Here is a 10,473-nt window from a genome sequence, read left to right as displayed (position 1 = left end):
TAATTCAAAAATTCTTAAACACCCGCCACACAACTAACAACCATGCTGTTTAGAATGTTTTGTGGCTTTAAATTATTTTTTATTTTTTTAATGTACATAAACTAAAATTCATTTCTTTTTTCTTTCCTTCCTTTTTCTTTCCTTCCTTCCCTCCTTCCTTCCTTCCTTCCTTCCTTCCTTCCTTCCTTCCTTCCTTCCTTCCTTCCTTCCTTCCTCATTTAGGTATATTTTAAATGCCTCTCTATATAATTTTCAAATACATATTTGATACTAATTTCAAAATGATCACATGTACTTTAAAGAAAATAGAAAGTTTAAGGGACATAAAAGTGAAATGCTAGTAATATTACAGTACTCTTTATACTTTCACTAACCTTAAAAAGGCCTAATTCGAAAATTGAGAATATGTGTGGATTAAATATGTATGATTTAATCCACACATATTCTCAATTTTCGAATTAAAAAATATAAGTAACAGACTTTTGCCCTAAGAGCACATAAAGAGTTGGTGTTAACTAGAGTTGTTGATTATTTACATAACTTCTGGGCATATTAACCTTGATTATTTAGTGTTTGTTTTTAGTCTTGAAAAATTCATTTGTGAATTGTCGATTCGTCAGATAAAGTGAAGTCTACTTAGGATCCTTAGTAATTGACATGTCAGTCAGGTTTTTTGCCAGATGTGTTTCTTTAAAGCTTTACTTAAAAATCCCTATCTCATCATCTAACATCTACAAAATTGATGTTGTTTCATGAGTCAAGTGGTTGAAGTTATTTTCTAGCACAGTTATGTTGATGAAGGGAAATTGGGGTGAATCTCTATTAACTCCAAGAATATCTCAATAGTTGAATATTTGACAGTTCTTCATGTGTTCAACCCATTAGCAGATCTTGCTTTTTCTACCTTGAAAATATAAGCATGGCTACTCCTCTGGTGTAGGCCCCTGATATTTCCTGTCTTTTTTTTTTTTCTGCTTTATTTGTCTCTTAGTACATATATTTTATCTTATTTAGAATTCTTTATATTCACTGTCTATCTTTCAGATTAGAATTTGTCTCCTGTTCACTGCTATTAACCCAGCGACACTAGGACAATGTCTGACCTATAGTATGTACTCAAATAGCTTATTTCTTAAATGAAAGGGTTTGCTTTGAGTGATTTTCCTCTTAGTAAAATATAAATTATATTAATAGGGACAAATTCTTGGTACTTCTATCAACTTTAAATTAGAATATCCAAGGATTTGTCCCTACTAATATCACTCAGTTTGACTCTCTGTCACCACATTTTAAGGGAAAAATTAGCCCTTACTAAACAGAATATCATGATGGTTGTAGTATAGGATCAGAGGTGGCTAAGGCCTGGTCCATATGCTTATGAAACTTACCTTTCTTCCTGAAGGTTGTTAAGGGGTTTTTGTGAAATGACCAAACAATTCAGACTCAGAGCTGCTAGATTTATTCTTCAGTGAAATAAGAGGTGAGCTTAGTTTTGTTGCATTTTGCTTTACTTTTCTGAAGGGCATCAGTTAAACTTGGCACCGATTCTTGAGGAGTTCTGTGTGTTTCCTGATCCATGAACACTTGACTTACATGTGTACTGGTGTTAGAGAATCGGAATTCGGAAGTCCATCCTTGATCTCTCATACTATGTGCTTTACATAAATCATATCTAGTCTTTACCACTATCCTAAAAGATGGAACTATTGATGACTGTTTTATAGTCAAGGAGGCCAAGCCCGCAAAGCTAATAAGCAAGTTACAGTGCCAAGATAATACAGTGCCAGTTTTAAGTCACAGGGCTACCTTAACTCCAGGCTCTCTAATATTTCCCAATGTAAAATACCTAGGGGCTGATTTGCCTGGGTTTAGAAATGTACCAAAGAGCCATTTCTCTCACACAGGCAGTGAGCAGTTTACTAGGTACCAGGAATGTTTAAACTGGCTCTTCTCTAGTGGAGGCCTCTTTTTCTCCTCCTCCTCAGCAAGTGGGGAGGTAACTGGAATCGGAACATTCATTCCTTTCGGATATTGCACAAGTGTTCTTTCCTCTGCCAGCTGTTTCCTGGTGCCATCAGGCAAATCGAGCGTGCCTTTTGTGCTCCACAGAACTTTTTCTGAATATGCGTTATAGTATCATCCAGCAGTGGTGTGATTGTTAGTCTCCTCTGGACTGTGAACTCTGTGAAGGCAAGGATTTGATTCATTCATTGTTGTGTCTCAAATCCATACCAGAGTGCCTTGCGCAGAGCAGGTGCCCAGTCAGTGTGGGCAGCTTCACGCCCATGACTTCTACTTCACATGCCTCGTGGGCTGACCAGATGCCCAGTCAATGTGGACGACTTCAGACACGTGACTGACTTCTACTTCACATGCCTAGGGGGTTGATCAGGTTTTGGAGAATGGCCTGCAACCTAATCATTTTAATATTCTTGGCGAACGAAGGTGTATTCTAAGATTTAAATAATCTAATTAATGTTAACTTTTGAACACTAGGAGCCTAACTTTATTTCTTTCTCAAATTCTTGTTCTCGTAATTCTCCTGCCACCCGCCCCCGCAAAAACAAACAAACAAACAAACAAAAAACCCTTAAATTTGCATTCAGTACAACCAATTTCCATTTGCCATCTACAGTAGCATTTTGATAGTATTAAACGGGAACTTGGGACTACTCACTAGTATGGGAACATTTAAAAAGGAACAGAGGAAGAGTCTTGAAGGAATAGCTGAGGACGCACCGCTGGAATTAAAGAATCGATGTGTCCGTGCAGACCCGTGGGGGAAATTCTTAGGAGAGGTGTTTTGGTGAACTCCATTCTGCAGGTACAGAAAAAAGCGGACTTGGCCAGACTCGGACAGTGTTACGCAATAATGGTGGGCTCCACGGCTACGTGCACGTTCAATTCAGTTCTAATTTCTGTTTTCATCCAATCTCATTAATTAAATTCAACTGGGAATGTACTTATTTGAAATAGTGGAAAACTGAATCAGTTTTATTCTAACAAAAAAATGTGGCGGTTTTATTTTCACCTTGCACACCATGTTGAAGGAGGGTCTGCTGGCTGGCTTTAGAGAGTTGGGTAAGACTAACAAGGCGTTTACATTCATCGGCTAGTCAATTGTGTGAGTTTCCTATTGCTGCCGTGACAAGTTACCACACACTTAGTGGCTTGAAACAATACACGTTTGTTACCTTACAGTTCTGGATGTCAGACGTCTGGCGTGGGTCTCAGGGGACCGAAAGCAAGGTGCTGTCAGGGCTGCGTTTCTTCTGCAGGCTCAGCTGGTTAACAGGCTTAATTCCATCTGCAGCCTGAATTCCTCTTTGCCTTGTAACTTAGCATAGTCATAGGTTTTGGAGATTGGGATGTGGACATCTTTGGAAGGGGGCATTATTCTGCCAACCACATCAATGAAATATGTGTGTTCTCTAAAACAAGTTAAGCTGTCTAATAAATTGTGCAGCATGTTTTGGGTTAGTTTTCTTAGCAAGCCTTTTTAAACTGAGTGAAAATTTTACTGTTAGTTAGTGACATTTTATTTTTTACGATTTTTTTTATTGGCCTGTCACCTGGCCTGCAATAAAGTGAAAACGTATTGTAGCTGAGTGACATTTTTCCCTCCCAGGAAACAGAGTCCTACGGTCCTGTAGCAAAGACATTTCAGGGCAGTTTTACGTTAGCATTTTTCTCCCTCCTCTTCATCTCCACCTCATCCCAATTGTTAACATCTCTGCTTTTCCTTTCAGAGCTTCTCCCAAACATGTTTTTATAATGTTTTTCTTATTTTTCGCCTCCACTCTTGTGCCCACCCTAATTCATCTGTTTTACTGGATTACTTCCACTCTTGAGTAGTTAAGTGAAGCTGTATCACCCTTGTTTCTTAGATTTAAAAACTTGGTTACCCCCTAGCTGAATCTTCCTTTTCTGGTAAAAATTTTCATTTGGAAATCTTCCTAAAAAGTAGAAAACCTCAGAGTGACCTTTATAAACTGCAGCAAAAATATCTACCCTCAGAGTATCCTTTGGGGAAACCACCTTGTTGATTCAAATGTTTAGAATCTGTTTTTGTTTTAAAAGGCGGAAGGTATTGCAAAGTAATATTAAGTAACAAGCTCTGTTTGTCTCTGAAGGTTGATTTCCTTGGCAGAAATTCATCTACTGACTTATCATACGTATCTGTAATAATCTTGACTGAACTCGTTCCTGTGCATTATTCACAGAGCTATTAAATATAACAGTCCTTGATTTAATGAGTATTTCTTGAAGTTTGTCTCTGAAAGGTGCTGTATGGGTCACACGTGCGTGTGCACACGTGCACGCATATACGCACACCCCCCCACACACACTGAATAAGGCGTGATCCAAATCTGTAAAAATCTTAAATTCAAGAATGCCATGGTGCATTATGAAATAGCTTTTGTGTTCAAAATAAATATTTTTATTTGCTTTTAAGTCACCTTATTTCAAAATGGTTATGCGGTACCTTTAGAATAAGACCTGCAATCCTATTCTTGCTCCGCCCTTCCTGTGTGGCCTTAGGCTACTTACTTAACTCTTCTGGATTTCAGTTTCCTAATCAGCAATGAAACAGTAAAATATCTATTTTGTCAGGTTGTTGTAAAGATTCTCTGAGACAGAATGTGTAAAGGAACTAGCATAATTCTGACACTGGGTGTGTGCTCAGTGAATCACAGGCATTGTAGTTGTTTGGCAGAAGGCAGCGTGGGACAGACAGAATACCTTAGCAGGGGATTACTGTTTGTAGTGTTGCTCTTTATACACAAAGATGACCTTCTGGTTTATATACTTTGATTTCTTGCTTTGAGTCACACTTGGCTATGGGACAGCTGAAGTTTGAGGCTGTGAAACAGATTTTCCTATTCAAACATAGCTGACATCCATCTGCCAAGTCTGAAACAAACTGACCAGCCTAGCAGAAATTTTGGGGACGGTTCAGTTTGCTTTTGAGCAAATCCTATTTGTTTTATATTCTGAGATATAATCAGAGACTGGGAACATAACTTGTTGGACACTAAAGACTCTTCTAGCTTCTGGTTGAAGTTGACAGATAAGCCTTAACCTCTGCTTCTTCCCTAAAACTCCACTAATATCACAGTAAAAGGATTTTCTTTTAAAGACCTAATGGACAAAAACAAGAAGATGCAGAGGAATTGACAGCAATATGATTGTGGAAGCTGAGAAGGAAATGGATGAATGGGAAATGACTTAGCAACTTGAGAAAGTAGATCCCAAACTGAGAGAAAGATGAAAACCTTGATTTTCCCCTACAGAATTCTCAAAATACTTGGAAACTGCCAGTACTGAGTACTTCTGGAAGTGGAGGCGAAAGTGAGACTGAAAACGAAGGGATTGGTCGAATGCATGTTTAAGAAACTCTAAGATCCTCAGATCCTAGTCCCCATTCCGGCTGGGGGACAGCCCCTCCCCAACACTAGCAGAGGAGTTTAAGTTTATTTTCTAGAGAATATCTAACAGAAGTTATTTGGAAAGAGCATGCCAGACATCGTTGAGGTTAGAGCATAATTACTGACAACACAGGGATTGAGATTATAACATTAAGAACGTAATGTTGTAATCTCAACCCTTTAACTCAGGTCTCATTTTGGGCAATCAAATTATACCCTGCAGGTCAGCCAGTGTTCTCAAAGTATAGTCCCAAGACCAGCATCGATAGTATCATCTAGAAACTTGTTAGAAATGCAGACTTGATGAATCACAAACTCTATATGTGGGGCCCAGCAATTTGTCTTATAACAAGCCCTCTGAGTGACTCTGATGCACACACAGATTTGGAGACCACACTGTTCCAAGTAGAAGACTGGAATATTCCTCTCTGAGGAATTTCACAAGCTCAGAAGAAAAAACTTAAGGAAAGAAAATTTTCAGTGAAACCGTCTAGCCGGACAGTCCCTAGAGTGACGCCCATAGTTGACAAGCTCTACCCAGGTGTCCAGAGCTTTCAATTAAACCTTCACAGCCTCACTCTTAAATAGAAGCAGTCAGTATTCACAAGCCATGCCTTTAATACAAAGAAGGCCTTCTACACAAATAGGGGGATAGCAGATTGAAAGGAAGAGAGTACTCAGGGAGATGAAAACTTTATAAAATTCATGGATATTGTCAGAGAGAAAAGAATTTGGTAATAAATTGCATCAATGAAATTAAATATATGGTAGCAGAATTTTTTTTAAAAATTAAAAGGTAAAGTTGAAGAAAACTCCCAGAAAGTAGGACAAGAAGACTGAGGAAGAAGAGAGCAGAGACAACAAAAAGTTTTCAAGAATGAAAGTACATGAGTTTTTAGATTGAAAATGTCCATGAAGGGCCCTGTGGAATTGAGCATTAGACCTGCTGTCCGAGTGACATTATCACAAAATTTCAGAATATGGAAGACACAGATAAGATCCTATGAATTCCCAAAGTGAAAAACAGGTCCCCTCTAAAGGATGAGGAGTCAGAAGGCTTTGGACTTCCTCACAGCAATACTTGGATGACCACTCTAACACTTGTTTTACCGATTCACATGAGAGGTGGTGAGACTCTCATAGATGTGGGCAGGTAACTCCCAGGATCATAGCTGTGCACCAGACCAATACAGATAAGATCCTATGAATTCCCAAAGTGAAAAACAGGTCCCCTCTAAAGGATGAGGAGTCAGAAGGCTTTGGACTTCCTCACAGCAATACTTGGATGACCACTCTAACACTTGTTTTACCGATTCACATGAGAGGTGGTGAGACTCTCATAGATGTGGGCAGGTAACTCCCAGGATCATAGCTGTGCACCAGGGCCAGAGAGCCAACAATCCACATAAGAGCAGCCTCCAGAGAGGAGCTTCCAAGAAGATGAAATTGCTAGAATACCTGAGATGTTGAAACTATTAAGAGGAATTTCAAACAATTGAGATGGAGTTTTGGTATAACTCAGTGATAAGTACATAGAAGACTAAGCCCTCGCCCCACCACTCCACCCCATTCAAGCCTCTCGTACCCACCCTGACCACTTGTTTGGGTAGCAGCCTTTTCTCCAGTACCCTGCCTTACAAATTCCAGCTGCTTCAGCTGCCTGGAACTTGGGTCTCTGCCTTCTCAACTCAAGAAACCCACCTACATAACCTACTTCTTTTGGGGGCTCGCCTCTCTGCAACAGGAGCAAAATTGCCCCCAGGCTCAGCTTCTGTGGTTCCTGTCTCAGAAATCATGAGCTTGCTCTGCCAGCTCCTGTTTTCAGGGCCTGAAAAAAGTTGTCCTGTGTATTCCGTCCCATTTTCTCATTGTTTTCAATAGGAGAGCAAATCCTGTGCTAGTTATTCTATCATGACTGGAAGGGTTTGACTATTTAAGCTATAACTTGGATAAAACTGAAAACTGAAAAGAAAATCTCAGTATTTCTCTCTTTCATTGCCTCTTTTGAGAAGAGCCTTCAAATGGAAACTGAGCTCCTATAGGGAGAGATGGCGCTTTATCCATTTTTACATTCCACGATCTCGCTCTGGACCCAGACTGTCAGCTGTCAATGAAGGATTAGATAAGTGAATGAATGAACAAATGATTGAACAAGTAAATATGCAGCTGTGCTAAAAAATTTTGAAAAATATTTAAGCATGATATGTGTATCCTTTCTTTGATCCTACTCCGTAATTTGAATGAAGATAAGGAGAAATGAAGACTAGTTTAACTGGGGGCTAGGTGTAAGTGGTGATCGGTGGTGAGGGGGCTAGTTTAAGGATCATTTACCTATTAGAACTAGAAATAAAGATTTCTTTTGTTCCTTGTAATATGGGAAGATTGAAAAAGAAGTCTTTGCTGACACAGCAGTAACAAGCAGTGGCCCTGGAATCCTGGCCTACATTTGGCCTCTGTAGCAACCAAAAAATGTCTCTTAGTAAAGAAATGTGAGCATGTCAAATGAATCTCCTTGGAAGAGGACATCATCAGTGTAATCTGATACCTATACTCCTGGAGAAAGGTGGCTATAGTTAAGATCTTGTCTGCAAGGGTTGCATGTGATGGCAGAGCTGTCACGATGCCTCATGGGCAGCCTGGAAAAGGTGTTGTGTCTCTTTGGAGGTGAAGGCAAACCACAGCTGGAAGGCCGCTGAAACAGGCACCAAGCAGAACATGTTAGCCAGATCTCGAAGAGCAAAATGTTTACAGTTGTTGCCTGGGTGGGGTCAGTAATTTTAATCAGGTTGTTTATTGGGTATGGGACCTTAGTGAATGGGACTTCGGCATTAAGGTTATAGTAAGCCACAGTGGGGTGGACTTTATTTTTTTCTAGGCAAAATTTTAAGAACAGAGAAAACTGGGCTGTTAAATGGAGAAACCGTGGAGATAATCAACCCTTTATTAATTAGGTTTTATATAACAAGTTTTTATCCTTGAAGGCTCTGTTTTAATTTACATGGGTCATATAAACTATTTCAACTGGGTGTCCATGAGATCTCATTTATCAAGCCAATTTATATGTGCCAAAAACTTACTTCAATTTTCATTTATTATTCATTGTGTTAGAGCATCTCTATCCAACATGAGATATTTTAGGACACTGGGTACTATGAATATGGGAAATTTAGGCAAGGATACAGTCATAAGGATTATCTATTCTTTCCTTTATTTTATATTTAATTTCCTTCTTAAGATCATAGGGGGCATAATGATTAAATTTAGTAGAATTCCTAGGTACAACTAAAATTCGAGCCCCAGTATTAAGTCTATGAATCGCTAACAATTAGTGTATTTTTAATAAATGTTAGTTAAAGTTAGTTTAAGACCTAGGTTGTAGAGATTCAAAAGCCAATTGATACTCTTTTTATATTTTTGTTATATAAATTCTTTAAGATTTCCAATTAAACAAAAAAAAGGTGTGCTGGAAATAAGAACTGTCTAAGAATTATGTTTGGATTATGTTAAGATAGAAATGGAGTTTTGTGTCTATAGAAAAGTTGCAACATCGAAATTACACAAGACAAGTCGAAAAGACCTCTTCGAATAGATGTGTAATTTGATAACGCAGATAAGGTAGCGAAGTCATGTCATCATGAGTTGGCAGTGCTCTAGTCATTATGCCTGCTGTTTGAAGATGGCACAGGTTATGCAAATCTACCAGTTACAAATTAAGAATAAGAATTGTTTCCTGGTGCTTGTCAAGAAGAATGATTTCATAGTGGTTAGCTTAGGATTGATTTTAATAGCTTAATATAGATGTGATAAATGAGTTCTGTAATGTTGCCTTGAATCATTTTGTTCGGAACATGAACAAAATATATAGCCTTCTTTGAACAAAACTGGACAAATCATTCTTTTACAATGTACCATGATTCTTACGGATGACAGTTTGAGAGATAAAGAAGGAATCTTCAAATAGGTGCCTTAGGAGATTCAGAAACCTTACATCTGTGGGCTGCTGAGAACAGGAATATATATACTTTTCTCCATTTCTAAGAAAGTTTACATTAAGTTATCTAAAACTTAATTTCCTTCTTTGCTTATGCTGTTTATTCCTTTGACCTAGAACCTTGTCTCATGTTTTCCACCTGTTAACTTTGTGTATATTTTAAAAAATATTTATTGAGTGTTGAATAAGTTGGGACACTTTTACTTGCAAAAGACCAGGTATCCAACACCAGTTAGCTTAAAGAAACAAAAGAGTGTTCTGGCTCACTTAACTAAGAAGTCCTACATGCAGCTTGACTTTAGGCTCAGCTGGATCCAAGGGCTCAGACAAAGTAGTTAGACCAGTCTCTCTTTCCAACGGTACGTCTATTTTTCATTCTTCCAGCTTCATCTTCAGGAAAACTCTGCCATGTGGTGGCAAAGATGGCTACTGGCAGCTTCAAGCTTTTATTATCCCCGTGAAAAGAGAGCACTTTTCCCCAATAGTTCTAGCACGTCTCTGAACTGGCTCTCATTGGCCTGCCGTAGACAAGGTGCCTGTGCCTGGACCACGCTATTATTCTGATTGGCCAGGCCAGGCTGAAGGGTGGAGCAAGAAACGCTAGCAGCTTAAAGCTAACCTCTTGCACTGAAAAAGGGAAAGCATATTTCTCCAAAAGAAAATGGGAGCGACATTACCACAAGAAGGAAGGAGTGCTGTGCAGTACCTGCAAAAGCACTTACTCTATTCCAGGGACTGCGAATGTATATTTATGCTTTAAGGTTGGATTCAGGTGTCACTTTTTCTGTAAAGACTTTCTTTGCCCTTGTCAATATAGGTCAAATTAATCAGTCTCTTAATTCTTTTTTTACTTTTACACGTGCCTACATCGGTGCTCAATTATAATCTATCTTTTCGCCTTTCTGTGTCCTCTACGCCCTTTGAAGGTAGAGACCATTTTATTTTTATTTATTTGAATCCCATTTATCCATTTAGACTACAAGTACTTATTGAATGACTACTGTGTGCCAGACATGGTGCTAATGCTAGAAAGAGGGTGGAATATACACATTA

The sequence above is a fragment of the Pteropus alecto genome, unplaced genomic scaffold (assembly GCF_000325575.1).
Source record: "Pteropus alecto unplaced genomic scaffold, ASM32557v1 scaffold177, whole genome shotgun sequence".
In the NCBI taxonomy this organism is placed as follows: Eukaryota; Metazoa; Chordata; class Mammalia; order Chiroptera; family Pteropodidae; genus Pteropus; species Pteropus alecto.
This window is presented reverse-complemented; position numbering follows the sequence as displayed.